Source organism: Molossus molossus, unplaced genomic scaffold (assembly GCF_014108415.1).
Source record: "Molossus molossus isolate mMolMol1 unplaced genomic scaffold, mMolMol1.p scaffold_m16_p_6, whole genome shotgun sequence".
NCBI classification, from domain to species: Eukaryota; Metazoa; Chordata; class Mammalia; order Chiroptera; family Molossidae; genus Molossus; species Molossus molossus.
In genome coordinates, this window is record NW_023425399.1 from 59,560,446 (window position 1) to 59,581,201 (window position 20,756).

General features: G+C 39.3%; 1 protein-coding gene across 1 annotated transcript in view; it reads left to right on the forward strand.

Annotated features, from left to right (window-relative positions):
- SPIRE1 (spire type actin nucleation factor 1) overlaps nucleotides 1-20,756 on the forward strand; it is a 322,380-nt gene that overhangs the window by 70,694 nt on the left and 230,930 nt on the right. The gene's annotated exons all lie outside the window — the stretch shown is intronic.

Here is a 20,756-nt window from a genome sequence, read left to right on the forward strand (position 1 = left end):
CAAAAAAGTTTTAATTATGAATTATCTTTAAAAAATTATAAAGCATATTTGGGAGGCAGTAACAGCATGTTGAGGGGCTTGGTTAAAGCATGGTGAAATAGTAGATGCATATTTTTAAGTACACTGAATGAGACTTGGTTTAATAAGTCCTTAAAGAAGTTATTGGAGATTAGAGGGTTTTTTTTTGTTTTTTGTTTTTAAAAGAAAACAAAGCATTTAGCCCGGCCGGTGTGGCTCAATGGTTGAGTATTGACCCATGTACCAAGAGGTCGCCAGTTTGATCCCCAGTCAGGGCACATGCTCAGGTTGTAGGCCAGATTTCCAGTGGGGGGCATGCAGGAGGCGGCCAATTGATGTTCTCTCTCATCAGTGTCTCTATCTCTCCCCCTCTAAAATCAGAAGAAAAATTAAAAAATGAAGAAGAAGAAACAAACATTTATTGGGCACCTGCTATGTCTAGGCTTTCTTTTAGGATTTGGGATACACCTGTCAACAAAATAGACAAAAATCTTGGCCCTCAGATGTTTGCATTGGAGTAGGGGTAGACAGACCAGACAATGCACATGATACATAAGCAATCTATAGTACCATAGGAAGTGATACGTGCTTTGGAGAAAAGTAATATAGGAAACTGTGATGGGAGCATGGTAGTGCTAGTGATGGTGGTCGGTTTGCAATTTTTAGCAAGCTGACCATAAAAGACCTTCCAAAATAGTTAACAAAAGAGCAAAACCTCTTGAAGGAGGTAAGGGAACAGGTATTTATATATATGAGGGTGTGGCATTTTAGACAGAGGGAATCCTACCCAGGTCCTAAGGTGGGAGTATACCTGCTAAGCTCCTATAATTGCAGGAGGTTAATGTGGTAAGAGCAGAGAGGAATGGTGTACCAGGTCACAAAGGTGGTTCTGAAACATTGGTATGCATTGATCCCCTAGGGATCTTGTTAAAATTTAAATTCTGATTTGGTTTGTTTCGAGTGGGTCCAGAGATAACAAACTCTCTGGTGATACTGCTGCTGCTGGTGTTGGGAAAATACTTTGATTAGCAAGGATGTAGGGCTTTAAAAGCCATTGTAGGACTATGTAAATAAGAGAGTTTTGAGATCACCAAAGAAATGAGGGTAGACGAAAGAAGTGATTAAAGGCTGAGCCCTGGAATTCTCCAACATTAAGAGGGTGATGAGACAAAGAGGTACCAGCAGAGAAGCCTGAGAAGAAGTGACCAGAAAGGTAGAGGAAAACCATGTCAGGGTTGTGTCCAGGAAACCAAGTATGTAAAGTATTTCAAGGAGGAGGAGGAGGTGATCAGCTGTGTGAAATGTTGCTTAGGAGATCAAGTAAGATGAGAATTAAAAACTGATCATTGAGTTTGACATTGTGGTAGTTACTGATAAACAGTTTTGGTGTAGTAGTGTGTGGGCAAAAGCCCTATTTGAGCGGGTTTAAAAGAGAAAAGGAAGAGAAAAATTGGAAAAATAAATAAAGGCAACTTATTGAGGCATTTTTTGTTTCTGTTAAGTGTGAGTGTATTAGTTATCTGTTGCTACAAATTACTCTAAAACTTAGTGGCTTAAAAAAACAAACACTTGCCCAGCTGGTGTGTCTCAGTGGTTGAGCATTGACCCATGGACCAAGAGGTCATCAGTTTGACTCCCAGTCAGGGCACATGCCCAGGTTACAGGCTCCATCCCCAGTAGGAGGTGTGCAGGAGGCAGCTGATCAGTGTTTCTCTCTCATCGATTTTTCTGTCTTTCCCTCTCTCTCTAAAAAACCAATAAAACATATTTCAAAACAAAACAAACAAACAAAAAAAACACAGTCTCATAGTTTCTGATAGTCAGGAATTTAGGAGTGGCTGGCTTATCTGGATGCTTCTGGCTCTGTTTCTCATGAGGTTTTAGTCAAGATATTGGCCAGGGCTACAGTCATCTGAAGGCTTGAGGATCTGCTTTCAAGATGGCTCCCTCACATGGCTGTTGGCAGGAGGCCTCAGTTCCTCACTGCACAGGCTTTCTCTCCATGGCCCTGTTAGGTGTTTTTACAACATGGCACCTGGCTTCTTCCAGAGATGTGATCCAAGACAGAGAGGCTAAAATGACCTAGTCTTTGAAGTCACACATTCCATCACTTCTGATGTATTCTGAGGATCACATGGATGGACACAATGTGGGAACAGACTACACAGAATATGAATGGCAAGTGTGGGGATAATCAGGGTTCATCTTGGAGGTTGGCTAAGCAGAGAAGTTGGGATGATAGCTAGAGAGGAAAGTGGGACCCCAAAGAATTTTTAATTTTTGTTTTATTTTTTATTGATAAAAGAAGTAACAGCATATTTGTATGTTGATTCAGTAATGATCTAATATAGAAGGGTAGATTATTGATGTAGGATAGAGAGGGGAGAATTTCTAGATAATTATCCTTGAGGTAATGGGAGGTAGAGCACAAGTGAGGGTGTGAAAGCATTGAGAATTGGCCTCACACAAGAATGAGTCTAATCTGTTGCAGGGGTGGAGAACCTTTTTTCTGCTAGGGCCATTTGGGTATTTATAACATCATTTGCAGGCCATATAAAATTATCAGCGTAAAAATTAGCCTACTATATTTGATCAGGCTAATTTGGTGAGGCATGTGATGTTATCTGGTATTGATCTTGTGGGCCTTATATGGCCAGCAGGCCAGACGTTCCTCATCCCTGATAGAATAACAGGAGGGAAGACGGAGTGTATATAGGAGGTGTTAATAGGTGGTTAGATATGATGGTGGAGGATTTGCAGAAGTTCTCTTCTGATTACTTCATTGCTTGCAGTGACATGGGCAGCAATGTCCTTGTTAGAGTGTGGACATGGGAGAAGAGGAAAGGTAATCAGATAGGACAGTGAGAGAGTGGATGAGCTAAGGAAATGCCACGTGGCTTCTGGAGGAAGTGCAGGATTGTGAATTTAAATGAACTTAAAGCAAGATCAGTCAGTATAGTTTTCTGTTTTGCTCTAGCCACATTCAACTATAGGAAGGCAGGTGGGTGAAGAGTTGGATTGAACCAGTGTGTGGTTTAGCCAAACAAGTACAAAGGGAGAAAAGGTAAGGGGTTTCAGGGCAAATTATTTATAATATCTGACCTTGGAATTTTCTTGCTTAAGAAGGAAAGTTGGAATGTAGGGGTGAGAGATGAAGGAGAATAAAAGTAACATAGGAACAATGGACTATAGGTTCTGTTGAGGTTGACAGTTTATTAGTCAGATACTAGAGGGGAAGAGCTAGAAAGCTAGGAGGAGGTGGTCAAAGAGAGGGATGCTTGATATTGAGGTGCTTGCAGTTACTGGTAATAAGGAGGTCGGGGGTATTGCCATGGCAGTGAGTAGCTGAGGTCATGCGGAGGAAAACATCATTAGAGCAGAGGAATTCACAGAAATGAGAGGCCATGGAAGGATTATGTTAACATCAAGCATAAGGAGAGGAAAGTGACCTAAAATCAACAGCTAAAATCATTGAGACATGAGTGAGGATTACTCTGGGGGTGGGTTATAGATGACAGCAACAAGGAGGGATAGTAGGTGTATGGTCTGATGATCTAGGAATCAAACCTAGAGAGTTTTAAGGAGGAGGGAGGGAGATGGTGAGGAAGCATCTGAGAAGCAAGGAAGGCATCTTTCCCAATTCCAGGCCAAGTGATTTGAGAATTATTACAGAAGAAATAGCCAGGACTAACTTTGCTTTCTGGAGACATTCAGATTTAGGTTTAGAGCAAGAAGGTAAAGAAGGGACATTCAGAGAAGTTGAAGATAATAAGGAACTGCAAGTGCTGGAGGGCACAATGGAAGGATTTCAGGAGTTGGGGAGGGGTGGACAACAGGTCTAGAAGAGGGGAATGTGGAACCCTATGGGATGCAAGTTGGGTAGATGGGTAATGGGTCCATGTGGCTTCTGTTCCCATTGCTTTCAGTGGAGATGCAAGGCAAGGTAGTATTAGTGCTGGTGCTCTTAAGGCAAATGAGGTGATGTGGCTCAGGGTGCTGGAGAGCAGTGGGTTGGGGGTCCCTTTGGCACCTGCTGATGGGAGTTCTGATTGGAACAGATCTTAGCTCCAGCTCCTCCCTCACAGTGGATCAGGCTGTTGTTTAGGGAAATAAAAGACAGGACAGCCCTTCTTACCAGGGTAATAACAAGGAGAGATACCCGGGAAAACAGAAGATAGACTTTAGTACTTGAATTTGGTTTGCTGGTAAACTGGCTCTCAAAACAAAACAGCACTGATTTCTGTGGTATAAATACTGCCACTCGGCCAATTTCAGGCTATCAGAAATTTAACCAACCAGCTTGCAAATATCTGGAATAACTATCTATACCTTGGCTCTTAATAATGGGCATGAGTTCTGTAGCACATTATGCACTTTAGAGTTGACTCAATTTCTTTAAAATTGTTTTGGAGTTTTGAGGTCAGGCTGACTGAGTACTAATATTATCCTCTATGCTGTTGAAGTTCTCAGTTCATTGAGCATCTGTATAACCAGTGTTTTGAAGTCTGCATCTGATGGATTGCTTGTCTCCATTTTGTTTAGTTCTTTTTCTGGAGTTTTGTTCTGATGTTTCATTTGGGACATGTTTCTTTGTCTCCTCATTTTGGCTGCCTCCCTGTGTTTGTGTATTAGGTAGAATAGCTATGTCTCTTAGGCGTAGGAGGTATTCTGGAGGGTCCAGTGGCACAGCCTCCTCTATCACCCAACCCAGGCCCCTTGAGGTGCACTCCCCCACCTCTACTCCCCACCCCTGCCATATGGGCTGTATACACCTTCCTCTTGTAGTTGAGCCTTGATTGCTGTTGGCACATCAGTGGGAGGGATTTACCCTCAGGCTGATCAGCTGCAGATACTGGCTATGACCACTGACCTCCAACCACCATGGAGGATCAGCTGTGCAGCCCAGTGCACAGAGCAGAACTTACTTCAGCGGGCCTGTGGTGCTCACCGAGTCTGCCTCGAATATATTGCTTGTGGAGGTGGTTGGCTGGTGGTGATTCAAAGGGGTCTGAAGCTGTCCACTGGGTGCACTGGCACTGGGGCCTCTCGGGAAGTGTAGGGCAAGGTCAGCCACTGTCTGTGTTCTGCCTGGCAGAACACATGAACTACAATGCAGACTGCAGATGGCTGCTACTGGTGCTGGGCTTGGAGGTGCCCAGGCAAGGCTGGTCTGTGAACCAAGGCCAGCTGTTGCTAATGCCAGGCCTGGGACCACTTTGTGAGAGTTATGGGGCTAGCTCAGGCCAGATGCTGCTTGTTTGAGTTTAGGAAAATATGAAGCATGACTCAAGACAGGCCATTCATATGGAAAAGCCACGAAGACAGCTATAGTGAACCTGCAAGTTTGGTGGGGTGGGGCCTCAGGGAATCACCAGGGCGGGGCAAACAGTGTATGCCCACCTGCTGGCTCTGTTGGGGGGAGAGCTCATCAAAGGAACAGTGGTCTCCCACAGTACTTCTTCTGGGAGAAAGTTGCCCTCCACCCCTAGCTCTTGCCTTGATGCCAAACAATTCAGTTCCTTCCTATATGTCTCTGGTGCCTTTCAAGCTGCTGCCTCCGAGCTGGAGCTCATAGGGAGTTAGTCTGGGTAAATCTGTGCGTGGGCCCTTTAAGAAGAACTGTCTGGGACTCCACAAGTCCTTTGCCTCCGTCAGCCTCAATCTACACTGTTTTTTACAGCCAGAAATAATGGGAACTTCTCTTTCTGGCACTGGGACCCAAGGTTGGGGCCTGGTGTGGGGCTGGGAGCCCTCACTCCTCAAAAGGGACCTCTGCAGCTGAGATATCCCTCCTGATTTTTATCTACCATGCACAGGTGTGAGACTAGCACGTTTGGTGTCTCCATCCCTCCTACCAGTCTTCATGTGACTTTTTATTTAATTCCCTAGTTTTAGGACTTACATACTGCCAGATTTCAGGTGGTTCTGAATGATGATGGTTCTGTATTTTAACATTTTATTTATTTTAAATTGTTTTTCTTTATTGATTGTAGATAGAGAGGAAGAGAGAGATAGAAACATGAATGAGAGAGAACATTGACTGGTCACCTCCTCCATGCCCCCTACTGGGGAATTGGCCCACAATGTGGGCATGTGCCCTGACTAGGAATCAAACTGGCAGCCTCCTGGTGCATGGGTCGACACTCAAGCACTGAGCCACACCAGCCGGGCTGTTCTGTATTTTAGTTGTAATTTTGATGTGGTTGTGGGAGGAGGCGAGTATCACATTTATCTTTGTTGCTATCTTGACTGGAAGTACTATAATGTGTTACTTTATTGAGTCCCAGTTTCCTGTCTGTAAACTAAGGATATTACCACCTGTCCCTGAGGTGCTTGTAAGGATTAGAGAGATCAGGTATGAAAAGTGACTAGACCAACAGTTCCTGGGATGGCTGATGCTATTATTGTTATTTTTGTTATAACCTGAATATAAAATTTTGTTAAAAGGAATTAAAATACCAGGGTATATACCTGTATTTTCATATGCAAATGTAGAAATAGAGATGGTAAATAATTTTTTGGAGAGCAATTGGGAAATACTATGTATGTATAGTACATATCTAATAGCATGGGTTTAATTTATTAACTCTATTTGTAGGACTATTTCCTAAGAAAATAAGAATATATACAAAAATATAGCTAGAAGATACTTATTTGCAGCACTGTTTATAAGAGAAGAAAACTAGAATCTGTCCACATGTCTATTATACAACAAACTCTGCATTATTAAAAACAATGAATTTGTTTATGTGAAAATATATTATAGTATAAAACAGATTATAAAATACATAGTAAGTACTGAATGATCCAATTTTTATTTAAAAATATGCAAAGGACAAATATAGTAAACTATTAACAGTGATTGCCTCTGGGATTTTATATATATTAATTTTCTTTTGATTGCTTGTATTTTCTGAGATTAATAATGAATATGTTTTGCTTTTGTAATAAGAAAACAAAAGACATTGTGAGTGTGTGTCAGGGGTGGGAGGGTCCTATGAAGTGAAAAAGTAAAGATGGAAACATACATTTTGCCATCTTATAAGTCATGAGTAACTGTAGCAGTCTGCTTAATTTCGCTGTCCAAACTCAAGTTTAGTCCCATGACAAAGCCAGATGAAGGGCAAGGGAGGCAGAGCCATACTTGTTGCCTTAGGGACCTAACAAGAACTATAGTTTAGTTGATTCCCATACAGTTTAGTCTCTTTAAGGATTTGATGATTTTCAGCTACAAGAGAAAATCAAAATAGGGCTGAGGTTGAAAGCATCTATTGGAGGCAACTCAACAGAAGAAAATATAAGATATAAGGGAAAGTTAGCAGTTATAGTCCAGTCTAAAGAGATGAACTGCTATTTTTTTTTAAAGCCTTTTGGCAATCTATTTTCGAGAAACAGGACCTTGTGATTGTCACAAGTTATTCAAGAAATTAGAAACCAGGAAATTTACTCTTGTGTAAACCAGTTCATGAGTCACTGTTAAATAAGTACAGTAATGAAGCTTTCAGATCCATTGTTGTTCTTGTATCAGATGACTTCTCAGTAATTGAAATATTTTCTAAAATTTGTTTATTTACCTTGAGTTAAGTAAAAAGTGAGTCGCATGTCCTAACAAATTATCTTTTATTCCATTGTTTAGCAGATGTGAGAATAAATCAGATTTTTATTTATGTATATAGTACTAATAAAAGGGAACATTAGCATTTTTAATTGTAAAAATGTAGTCACTAAAGAGAAAAAATAATTTATTGGTTTTAGTAAGATGAGCCTTCCTGGAAACAAGCTAGACCAGGGGAGTAGCCCTGAGCTAGGAGGGCATGTGGACACCCCTCTCCTCCCCTCCCCTTCTCTCTTCTTTTTTTCCTTCCACCTTTCCTCCTTCCCTTCCCCTTTCTCTTTCCTTTTTTACCTTTTCCTTCTTTCTACAAAGAAAGCACCTACTCTGTGCCCGACACTTCTGGTCATTGGGGATATAACAATGGACAAAACAGGTAAAAATGTCTGCTTGCATGATTTATATTCTATTAGTTATAGACAATATACAAATAAATATATATATATAATATTGTATGGTATTAAATGCTATGAAGAAAAATAAAGGGGGGATAGGGATGGCACATAACTGGGCAGGGGATAGAGTAGACAGAGAAAATAATATACTATTTTAGAAGTGAAGGAAGGTCTCTCTTTTAAGGTGACATTTGAGCACAGATCTGAATGATGTGAGGGAATAAGCCAGGCAGAAGAAAAAGCAAGTGTGAAAGACCTGCAGTGAGATGGTGCCCAGGTAGGCTAAGAGCATCAAGGAGGTCATTGTGGCTAGGGCAGGTGGTTGATGAAATCAGACAAGAAAAATGGAGCCAGGTCATGTCATGTAAGGTCCCGTTGGCTGTGGTAAGTACCCCACCTGAGTGAATTTGGAAATCACTGGGGAGGTTTGTTCAGGACTGTTACATATTAAATCTTCTCTTTTATAGGAATAATTCAACTTGCAGATAATATTATTATATTATTACATATATGTATCCTCATTTCAATAATTAATACTGCATGAGATACTTTTAATCACATTTCTGAAACACAACATAAAATTTGCTATCGTAACCATTTTTAAGTGTACAGTTCAGTGGTGTTAAGTATCTTTACATGTTGTGTAACAGATCTCCAGAACCTTTTCATCTTGCAAGATTGAAGCTCCATACCCAGTAAATACTAACTCCCCATTGCCCTTCTCAGCCCAGCTGCTAGCATCCACTATTCTTTCTATGAATTTGACTACCCTCGGTCCATCATATAAGTGGGACATTAACAGTATTTGTCTTTTTTGTGACTAGCTTATTCCATTGAGCATAATGTTGTCCTCAAGGTTCATTTATGTTATAGCATATGTTATAGCATGTGTGTCAGAATTTCTTTTTTTTGGTTAAGGTTGCATAGTATTCTATTGTATGTATATACCACATTTTGTTCATCCATTGATCCATCGACAGTCACCTGGGTTGCTTTCTCCTCTTGGCTATTGTTAAGAGTACTGTTATGAACATGGGTGTGCAACCACTGGAGAGTTTTGAGCAGTAACATGATCTGTCTTTTGCTCTAAAGAGAAACAGACTTCTCTCTGGCTCTTCCTTTTCTCCATTAATGGATAAGCAGAGATTTTAGGTTTGTTTCTGCTGTGTTCCTAATGCATACAAACTGTCCAGCATGCAAACATCTGAAGACATAAATGACAGAAATAAACACACTATGCTGCAAACTCTGGAGGCCACCGTGTGATTTCTATTGTGTTAATTCAGACATATATTGAGGTAATGGTGTCACAAACCTTACTGAAAATCTGGTGGAAAATCTGGAGCCTTCCCCAGGACACCAAACACATAAATATACCAAGACGTTTACCTATAATGTCAGTGAATTCTTGAACTTTTGATACCCATAGAAGGACTTCATACAGAACTAGGGCATTGACTATTATACTTTTGGGCTTATATTGGTGGCTTAGAGAGCTTGTCTTATAGTAATATTGGATATATCATAGACTCATTCCCTGAGCAGACAGTGCCACTTACAACAAATACAGTAAACCCTCAATTTTGCGGACTTTGATTTAATGGACAAAATTTCCGGTCCATATGTCATATGTGAAAATTAACACCCTGTTAATTTTAAAATGCTTTTACCCAAGATTTGCTTATAATTAACAGTTTTTTTTTTTGTTGTTATTAATTAACTGTTATTGTAAATAAATTTTAGTAAATAGGCTATATGTTGGAAAAAACACTAATAATCGTGCCAACATAAATAAATATTACATACCTACAACTATAGTCTACATATTTATTTATATTTTTTTAATTATATTTTTAATTCTCACTCGATATTTTTCCATTTATCTTCAGTTAGAGTGGGGAGGCAGGAGAGAGAGAAAGAGAAACATCAACACAAGAGAGACACATTGACTGGTTGCCTCCCATACAATCCTGACGGGAGCCGGGAGGAACCAAAACTGAGGTATGTGCCCTTCACTGGACTTGAACCCGAAACTCTTTGGGCCAACACTCTAACTGCTGAGCCAAACCAGCTAGGGCTATTTTTATTTTTTTTAATATGTTTTTATTGATTTTTTTTTAGAGAGAGAGAACCATTGATGTGAGAGTAACATCAAATGGGCAACTGGGGACTGAGCCCGAAACCCAGGCACATACCCTGACCAGGAATCGAACCAGGAACTCTCAGTCCATGGGATGGCACTCAGATCCACTGATCCACACCTGTGGGGCCAGTCTACATATTTAAAGCCAAGACACAGCTCGTAAACAGTGTTTATCAAATGATTATCATGTAATCACACCGCATCAAGCGCGGTAATTGGTTGTCGTGTGGTGTGACTTTGTGCAGCAGTTCCTGTGCCAGCGATGTTCTGATATACACTAAGCCACTCTCCAGCTGTGTGCATTTGTTTACTCACAGCGACTGGTGGATGCATGCATTTACTACACCTGTTCGTAAAGTTAAAATTACTGTCGTACATATAGAAAACTTTTCTGTGAATTTTTTATACATATTTAATTTTAATTACACAAATGTGTCTTCATAAGTAAACACAGGTAAACTAATTTGTCAATTTTTTAACATGCATTCAGAAAACCCACTTTATTATATAATGGACTTTTGGGTTTAACAGATAACCCTTGCATGAATTAGTCTGTTATATGGAAGTTAATAGGCTACACAGTACTCACAGTTTTCACCAGCCTCATTTTATGGCAGGACAGGTTTACTCCAGCTTTACACAGTAGACCTGAGTCCACATCTCCACCTGTGCTTGAGTCCCTAATTTCTGGTTGCTTTTAGATATAGAAATCACGAGGCCATGGCTACAATCCTTTTATTGGTGTGTTTTTCTGTTCTTTCTGGTCCATGGAAATGATCTTCTTTTTAGCATGACTACATCTCAAAAACATTTAAAACAATTTTATATGTCATTTATTTGGAGTGTGTTTAATGTGGAATAATAGTCTCAAAGGGTGAACTCACAGTACCACATGACTGAAAAGTTTCCCTTTACTGGCAATTCACTAAGCCAGTGTATGAATTGATAAAGATTGGGATGTCCCAACTCAACAGAAATAGTTTTGTGCATAGTATGCAGATTTGTAGAGAGAAAAGTAAAAACAAAATTTAACATCAAACATTTAGAATCCTTGCTTGGAAAATGTTTCTTTGCCAAAAAGCCTTTGGGTATATATTTCAGAATTATGAAGCCGAATGAAACTAAAAATCTGATCTGGGTTTTACTGCTGTTTACTTCCTAACTAGAGAAAGGAACAGATTTTTATCTTAACTGATGTTGCTGTTTGTATGAGTTAGGATGCTTTCAACTACAAGCAATAAAAAGTGGCTTAATCTTTCATGTTTGTATAAATGTACATTTGTGCGTCTGTGTGTGTATAGAGAAGTATATGTACACACACATTGCAAAAGGCCCTATAAGTAGTAGGGGCACCCCTCTAACACAGAGCATACTGAGCCACCCAGCTTTTGGTTGCTAAATAGGCTACACCACTAAAAGTAGTGGAGGTTCCTTGGAGAAATGTCTGAGTCCAGGACTGGGGCAGAAAAAGTACAGGATAAGCCCAGAACACACTGTACCAAGAACTAAGGAAGTACACAAAATATTATAAGGAAGCACATTCATACTGGGACAGAATAATTACACATGCTACATCATGGATGAATCTCAGAAACATGCTATGTGAAAACATCCAAACATAAAAAACTACATTTTACATGATTTCATATATGAAATGTCCAGTAAAGGAAACCTATAGAAACAGAAAAGAGATGAGTGGTTGCTTGGAGTTGAGAGAAGAGGAGTGACTACAAATGGGCATGAAGTTTGTTGTTGGAGTAATAAAAAATTAAAATTTGAAAATTAGATGTGATAATGGTCACACGATTTTATAAATCTACTAAAAATCACTGAATTGTACACTTCAAATTAGTTTTATGGTAAGTAAATTATATCTCTGTAAGGTGGTTTATAAAAGTTAATGGGTTCTTTTTTTAAATTTTATTTTTGTTACAGATGTTTCTCCTTTTTTACCCCAATGACACCCTCCTCCCCATACCTCTACCCCGTCCCCAGCTTTGTTGTCATGTCCATTGGTTATGCATACATGCATATAAGTTCTCTTCCCTCCCCCCACCACCCCCTCTTCTGGGGATTGTCAGTCTGTACCCTACTTCCATGTTTCAGGGTCTACCCTATTTCTCAGGCTGTTATGTTCATTATATTCTATAAATAAGTGAGACCATGTGGTATTTGTCTTTTTCTGCTTGGCTTGTTTCACTTAGGATAATACTTTCCAGGTCCCTCCATGTCATCTCAAAGGATAAGAGATCTTTCTTTCTTACAGCTGCATAGTACTCCATTGTGTACATATACCACAGCTTTTTTATCCATTCGTCTACTGATGGACACTTGGGCTATTTCCAGATCTTACCTATTGTAAATAGTGCTGCTATGAACATGGGGTACATATATTCTTCCTGATTGGTGTTTCAGGCTTCTTAGGGTATATTCCTAGAAGCAGGATCACTGGGTCAAAAAAAAGTTCAATTTTTAATTTTTTGAGGTAACACCATATTGTTTTCCATAGTGGCTGCACCAGTCTGCATTCCCACCAGCAGTGTACTAGAGTCCCCTTTTCTCCACACCCTCACCAACACTTGTGTGATGATTTGTTGATGGCGGCCATTCTGAGAGGTGTGAGGTGATACCTCATTGTTGTTTTAATTTGCAGCTCTCTGATGATTAGTGATGTTGAGCATTTCTTCATATGTCTCTTGGCCATTTGTATGTTCTGTTTGGAGAGGTATCTATTCAGCTCCTCTGCCCATTTTTTAATTGGGTTCTTTGTGTTCCTGTTGTTGAGTTGTATGAGTACTCTATATAGTTTGGAAATTAACCCTTTATTTGATGTATCATTGTCAATGATGTTGTCCCATATGGTGGGTTGCCTTTCCATTTTGATGGTAGTTTCTTTTGCTGTACAGAAGCTTTTTAGTTTGATGTAGTCCCATGTGTTCATTTCTCCTTTGTTTCTGTTGCCTTAGGTGATATATCAGTGAAAATTCTGCTGCATATGATGTCCGAATTTTGTTGCCTACATTTTCTTCTAGAATTTTTATGGATTCACGGGTCACATTTAAGTCTTTTATCCATTTTGAGTTTATTTTTGTGTATGGTGTAAGTTGATGGTCTAGTTTCATTTCTTTGCATGTACCTGTCCAATTTTCCCAGCACCATTTATGAAAGAGGCTGTCTTTACTCCACTGTATGCTCTTGCCACCTTTGTCAAATATTAATTGAGCATATTGCCTTGGGTCCATTTCTGGGTTCTCTGTTCTGTTCCACTGGTCTATATGCCTGTTCTTGTGCCAGTACCAGGCTGTTTTGATTACAGTTGCTTTGTAGTATAACCTGATACCTAATATTGTGATCCCACTTGCTTTGTCCTTCTTTTTGAAGATTGCTGTTGCTATTGGGGGTCTTTTTTGGTTCCATATGAACTTTTGAAGTATTTGTTCTAGTTCTGTGAAGTATGTCGTTGGTATTTTGATGGGGATTGCATTGAATCTATAGATTGCTTTGGGTAATATGGACATTTTAATCATGTTAATTCTTCCAATCCATGAACAAGGTATGTGCTTCCACTTTTTTATATTTTACGTTATTTCTTTTTTCAATGTCTTGTAGTTTTCTGGAAATAGGTCCTTTACTTCTTTGGTTAAGTTTATTCCTAGGTATCTTAATTTTTTTACTGTGATGGTAAATGGGATTGTTTTTTTCAGTTTCTCCTTCTGTGAGTTCATCATTGGTGTATAAGAATGCTGTTGATTTCTTGATGTTAATTTTGTATTCTGCTACTTTGCCAAATTCATTTATTAAGTCTAGTAGATTTTTGATGGAGTCTTTAGGGTTTTCTATGTGTAGTATCATGTGATCTGCAAATCATGACAGTTTTACTTTCTCCTTTCCAATTTGGATCCTTTTTATTTTTTCTGTCTAATTGCTGGGGCTAAGACTTTCAGTACTATGTTAAATAAAAGTGGCAAAGGTGGGCATCTTTGTCTTGTTCCTGTTCTTAAGGAAAATGTTTTTAGTTTTTGCCTATTGAGCATGATGTTGGCTGTAGGTTTTTGATATATGGCCTTTATTATATCGAGATATGAACCCTCTGTTCCCACATTGCTGAGTGTTTTATCAGAAATGGATGCTGTATTTTGTCGAATGCTTTTTCAGCATCTATTGATATGATCATGTGGTTTCTATTCTTCATTTTGTTTATGTGGTGTATCATATTTATTGATTTGCGAATATTGTACCAGCCTTGCATCCCTGGTATGAATCCCACTTGGTCATGGTGGATAATTTTTTTGATGTATTGCTGGATCCGATTTGCTAGTATTTTGTTCAGGATTTTGGCATCTATGTTCATCAGGGATATTGACCTATAGTTTTCTTTCTTCGTAGTGTCTTTTTCTGATTTTGGAATTAAAATTTTGCTGGCCTCATAAAACAAGTTTGGAAGTCTTCCTTCTTCTTGAGTTTTTTGAAATAGTTTGAGGAGAATTGGTATACTAAATGAATATAAGAAAAGTTTGTTAGGAATAAATAATATACATATTACTTTTTCTTATTTAATGTCATATATTTCATAAACTTTAAATGTCACCCCTTACTTTGGTGACTCAAGCTAATCTCTAATGTAAAAATCCAAAGTATGTGAAATCTTTGCCGCCTCTGCAGTGCATTGCTGGCCAGTACAGTCCTGGCTAGCTCTTCACCCACATTTCCCCTCCATTACTGTTCATTTCCACACTGGATATGAGTGTATGATGGTCAGCTGGGGGCAGGGAAGGGGCCTACACATTGAGCTATGCAGTCATGTGGTCATTGTCATCTGTGCCATTTGAGTCCACTCTTCTTTCCCCAGCCTGTATATTTAATTATGCCCTCTAGAAAGTGGAGCAAAGAAATTAGGCAGCTGTTTCAGGCAGGTGAGCAGATTAAAAAAAAAAAAATAGTGGAGACCGTATTTACTCTGCTTTTTGAATACTCTTAGTGCAAGAAGCAGCTACATTTTGAGGTTTTTAGTATGTAATTCTGAGCAAATTATTATGTACGGTTTCCTTTTCTTCTTGCCACACATTCCTTTAAGCAGTTGAACTATTTATTGGAGGTCCTGAGATGAAACCATTCATTTGGCAAACATTCAAAAGTGCCAAACATAGACAGACACAAGTAACCATACAGTTTCCCCTTAGTTTTGGCACCAGTTGGACATTGGAAAGCTGTTCTAGTGCATGCCCGTTTGGGTAAGTCTTCAGGGTATATTTATAGGGGTTAAAGCAGTACTCACTCACGCCCTTTCCAACCACAGACATCTCTTATCTGTGGTAATGCCTGATTCACTGGGATTTCAGTACCATCAGCTTCTTTAGTTCTTTTTCAGGCATGTTTAGATACACAGACCCCCAAAAGAGGGAATGGCCATGTTGGTAGGCTCTCTTCAAGTTGAGAATTACAAATAAGCCAGATGGTTGAGTTGCAAAAATGAAATGATGAATAAGAAGCTTTGAGGTAAAAGATAATGAAAATGGGGTATTTTGGTTATATAAAGGAACAAAGGAAGAAAGACAGGAAAGGATTTGTCAGAGGTGTTATTGGCTAGAAAAAAGTAGTGGGGTAATGAGGATTGGAGCAGGTTTTTGAGTGGGTCACACATTCTTACAGGTAGAGGATGAAACATGGGAGAAGGAGGTTAACGGCAGTGCGTTGCTGCAACTATGGTGTTAGGTTCTCATATCTACATTGATCTTTTTAAGAAATATGTAATAAATTGATATAAAGTAAATGACAAAAGTCATATCTCCCAACTATATATTTTATGAGTTGACACAGTCATTTTAAATATTAAGATTAATCATGGTGAACAAAACTTTTTAAATTAATGCCATAGTCATTTACAATATATGGATTTTCCATGAGCCACAGATTTCTCCTTCTAATGAAAATTTACAGTTAATAAATGACATGGGTAATAACTCAAATTACAGCTACTTATGTTATTTACACTGTCAGGATATTTTTTATTCCAATTTTAACTTTGTAGGAAAAGAAATTCTCTCCTAAGTTTATGTTTAATAAAGGTTTAAATGTTCATCATGGCCAGATATTTTGATATTTTATATTTCATTGTTTCTGTTGTATTTAGAAGAAAATTAGAAGTAGTATGGTGAAAGAGAAAAATGAAATGTCTGTGAAATGAAAAAGGCAAGTAAGTGTAGGAAATAAGTCCAGTTGATGATAAGTTTTTAAGGAGAGAGAAGAGGGGGCAATTATTGTTTTAGTTTTTTGGGGGGCAGATGAAATGAGTAATTTCTAGTCTTCTCCCCTGATTTTTATCTTGCCTTTCATTTTTGTTTTCTTTCACTAAAAGATGAGTAAAAATGGGCTTCCTGTTTTCTAGCTATATGCTTTACTAGAAAGCTCCCTGCTCATATGTAGTCTGACTGTACTGCATGTCTGCCCTTGACAACCAGAGTGCGAAAGAACAGGAGACTATCTGATAATATATCTCATGAGTGGGTCATTGTGTAGTTCCTACAACTGGCTCCTTGTAAAGCAGGTTTAGTACATCAGTATTGTATTGTAAGCCCAGTTTGTATAATTGGTGCAGTGCGTCCTCCAGTCCCCTTCCTTTTTTATTTTTTTTTTGTGGCAAATAGGTCGAGGTGATGTAGGATAAATGGGACTCACTGGAGTACATGAGGCAGATATTAAAGAACAGTTTTTACGAAACCAGAAGTGGTATACTTCTCACATATTTCTGACTTTTCCACAAAAGTCTTTATCCTCAGTACTTCCACAGTACTTTGTAATATCTCTAACATTTCCTTTGTCCTGTTGTACTTTCTGTTTGCATGTCTGTCTACTCTCTGGACTATAAGCACTTTCAGGTCCTTATTTATTTTTGTATCTATATTTCAGTGCCTGGTACAAAGCAGTCATTCAATAAAGGTTAGTTGGTTTTTAAAAATAGACACAACTCGACTTCTGGTCAAGATGGCAGCGTAGGTAAACGAGGTATTGTGTCCTCCCACAATCACATCAAAGTTACAACTAAACTACAGAACAACCATCATTCAAAACTGCCTCAAATAAAGGTGAATGGAAGTCCTACAACTACGAGATTAAAGAAGAACAACATTGAGACTGGTAGATGGGGTGGAGGTGTGACAGGCTGGCCCCATACCCACGTGTGGCCGATAAAAATTAGGAGGAACACCTTGGCTGGGAAGGTCCTCCCTGAGGACTGAGGGGTCCCTGTGCTACACCAAGTGCCCCGCTCAGGGTTCCAGTGCCAGGAAGAGAAGTCCCCATAACTTCTGGCTATGAAAACCAGTGGGAACTGAGGCTCAGGGAGGCTGAGGCTGCTGGAGCCCCAGGCAGCTCCTCTTAAAGGGCTCGCTCATGAACTTTCTCGACTCACTCCCTCTAAGCTCGGAGGGAATGCAGCTCGAGGGGCACCAGAGACATACAGGGAAGAACTGAGCGGTTTGCCATTGGAGTGAGGGCCGGAGAGGGGGCTTTCTCCTTGACAGACATGCTGTCAGAGGCCTTTGTTCCTTTGATGAGCCCTTCCCTGGGGCAACAGACAGCTGCCATATCTGGGACTCCAGCAACCTGGCTCATACTGGTTGCCTCGCCCTGGTGATTCCCTGAGGCCTTGCCTCACCGAACTTTCAGGCCCACCCAACCTGTTGCCAGTTGGTTAACTATAGGATTGGCCTGTCTTGGATCTTGTTTCAGGTTTTCCTAAATTCTTTCAAACAAGCAGCATCTGGTCTCAGCTAGCAGCATACCTCTCATTAAGTAATACATAGAAACAAACACAGGGAGGAAGCCAAAATGAGGAGACAAAGAAACAGGTCCCAAATTAAAGAACAGAACAAAACCCCAGGAAAAGTACTACGTGAAATGGAGATAATCAACCTAACAGATGCTGAGTTCAAAATACTGCTTATAAGGATGCTCAGCGAACTTAGTGAGAACCTCAGTGAACTTAGTGAGGGCCTCAAGAGCATCAAAAAGGACGAGTCAGAAATGAAAGATGCACAGTCAGAAATGAAGGAGGCACTAACTGAAATAAAGAATAATTTACACAGTTTCAATAGTAGAGTAGGTAAAGCCAAGAAGCAAATTATCGATTGGGAATGAAAGGAAGCAAAAAATACCCAATCAGAACAACAAAAAGAAAAAAGAATCCAAAAAAATGAGGATAGTGTAAGGAGCCTCTGGGACAACTTCAAGCGTGCCAACGTTTGCATCTTGGGGGTGCCAGAAGAAGAAGAGAGAGAACAAGAAATCGAAAACCTATTTGAAACAATAATGGCAGAAAACTTCCCTAACTTGGTGAAGGAAACAGACATATAATTCCAGGAATCACAGAGAGTCCCAAACAAGATGAAACCTAAGAGGCCCACATCAAGACACATTATCATCAAAATGCAAAACCTTCAAAACAGAATCTTAAAAGCAGCAAGAAAAAAAGCAGGTAGTTACCTACAAGGGAGTTCCCTTAAGACTGTCGGCTGATTTCTCAAGAGAAACTTTGCAGGCCAGAATGGAATGGCAAGAAATATTCAGAGTGATGAAAAGCAAGAACCTGTAACCAAGATTACTCTATCCTGCAAAGCTGTCATTTAGAATCGATGGCCATATAAAGAGTTTCCCAGACAAGGAAAAGCTAAAGGAGTTCATCACCACCAAACCATTATTATATGAAATGCTGAAGGGTGTTCTTGAAGAAAAAGATAAAAAATATGAACAACCAAAATGGCAATGAATACATAGCTATCAAGAATTGAATCTACAGCCCTGGCCGGTTTGGCTCAGCGGTTAGAACGTTGGCCTGCGGTCCTGAGAGACCCGGGTTCGGTTCCCGCTAAGGGCGCATACCTCGGTTGCAGTTTGTCCCCGGCCCTGGTCGGTCGTGCGGGTGGCAGCCACTCGATGTGTTCCTTTCACGTCGATGTTTCTCTCTCTTTGTGTTCCTCTCTCTCCCTCCCACTCTACCTGAACAAAAAATGGAAAAATGTCCTCGGGTGAGGGGAAAAAAAAAAAAAATTGAATCTACAAACAAAATGAACAGGCAGAACAGAAACATTCTCATAGATAGAGAACATTTTGTTGGTTGCCAGATTGGGGGGGTTGGGGGAATGGGTGAAAAAGGTGAAGGGATTAAAAACTACAAATTGGTTTCTAGACTGACAAACCTCAAAGGGAAGGGGGGTTGAGGGGTGGGAAGAAATAAACCGAAGAACTTATATGCATATATGCATAACCAATGGACACAGACAACAGTGTGGGAAAAGGCGGGGGGGGGGGGGGCGGGGGCGCGGGATTGGGGAGGAGGGGGAAATGGTGGAAAAATGAGGAACATCTGTAATACATTCAACAATAAAGATTAAAAAAAAATTCCTGAGGGGGAATAAAAAAATAAAATAAAATAAAAATAGGCACAACTCTAGAAGGCTACCATTTTCCAGACCCTGTGATGGAGGAGTTATACGTATAAGTTTTCTTGTTTCTTTTTGCTAATCCTCACTTGAGTATATTTTTTTCATTTATTTTTTAGATAGAGTGGAAGGGAGGAATGGAGAGAGAGAGAGAGGGAGAGAAACCTCAATGTGAGAGAGACACATCGATTGGTTGTCTCCCGAATGACCCAGACCGGGCCAGGATCCAACCCTCAACCCAGGTATGTGCCCTTGACTGGAAATTGAACCCATGACCTTTCGGACAATGGAGTGATACTCTAACCTCTGAGCCAAACTGACCAGGGTGTATAGTTATTTAAAAAAAATGCTTGGCCATATGGAAAAAGTTCTAACTTACTTTGGATTGTTTGTACTAACTTTAATAATAGGAGGAAAGGTTAGGAAATAAAAGTAAGCAAAAAAGAAAAACCACCTGAAACCCTATTTCCCTAGTAGTAATAGCTGTTATTATTTTGTAATTTTATCTTTTTTCTGTGTACATGTGTATGTTTTTCATAAGTTATATCACATGTGAATATGCTGGTTTATAATCTAATTTTTTACCTAACTTGCTCAGTGCAGTAATAGATGCTCAATAGATATTTGTTTTAATGAACATTTTTTATGTTATCAAATATATTAATACATTTTTATGGTTACATAATATTCTATTATATGGATATGCTTTAATTTTTTAAAGCAACCAATTCTTACTCAATGTTTTGGCTTTTTGTTTATATAATTTAATGGAGTGTTTGATCATGCACACCTTTCTGGTTTCATCCCTTTCCCCTCCCATTCTTTACTTTGATTATATTGATCCACTTTTAAGGCTTTGAAGCCTCATCTTTTACATCCAGACATTTGCAGTGCTGTTCTTTCTGCTGATAATACACTTCCCACTTTGCTTAGCTAATACATGTTTTTCAAGCCTATATTTAGCTTTTCTTTTTCTTGGAAGTTTTCCCAAACTGGATTAGTTGTCCCTCCAATGTGCTTCATAGGTAGCATTTTGTATTTACTCCTGGTAGAACTCAGTCTGCTGTATTTTATTTTATTTTATTTATTTTAAATTGGAAATATTTATTTATTTATTTATTATTTATTTTTATTTTTGTTACAGATGTTTA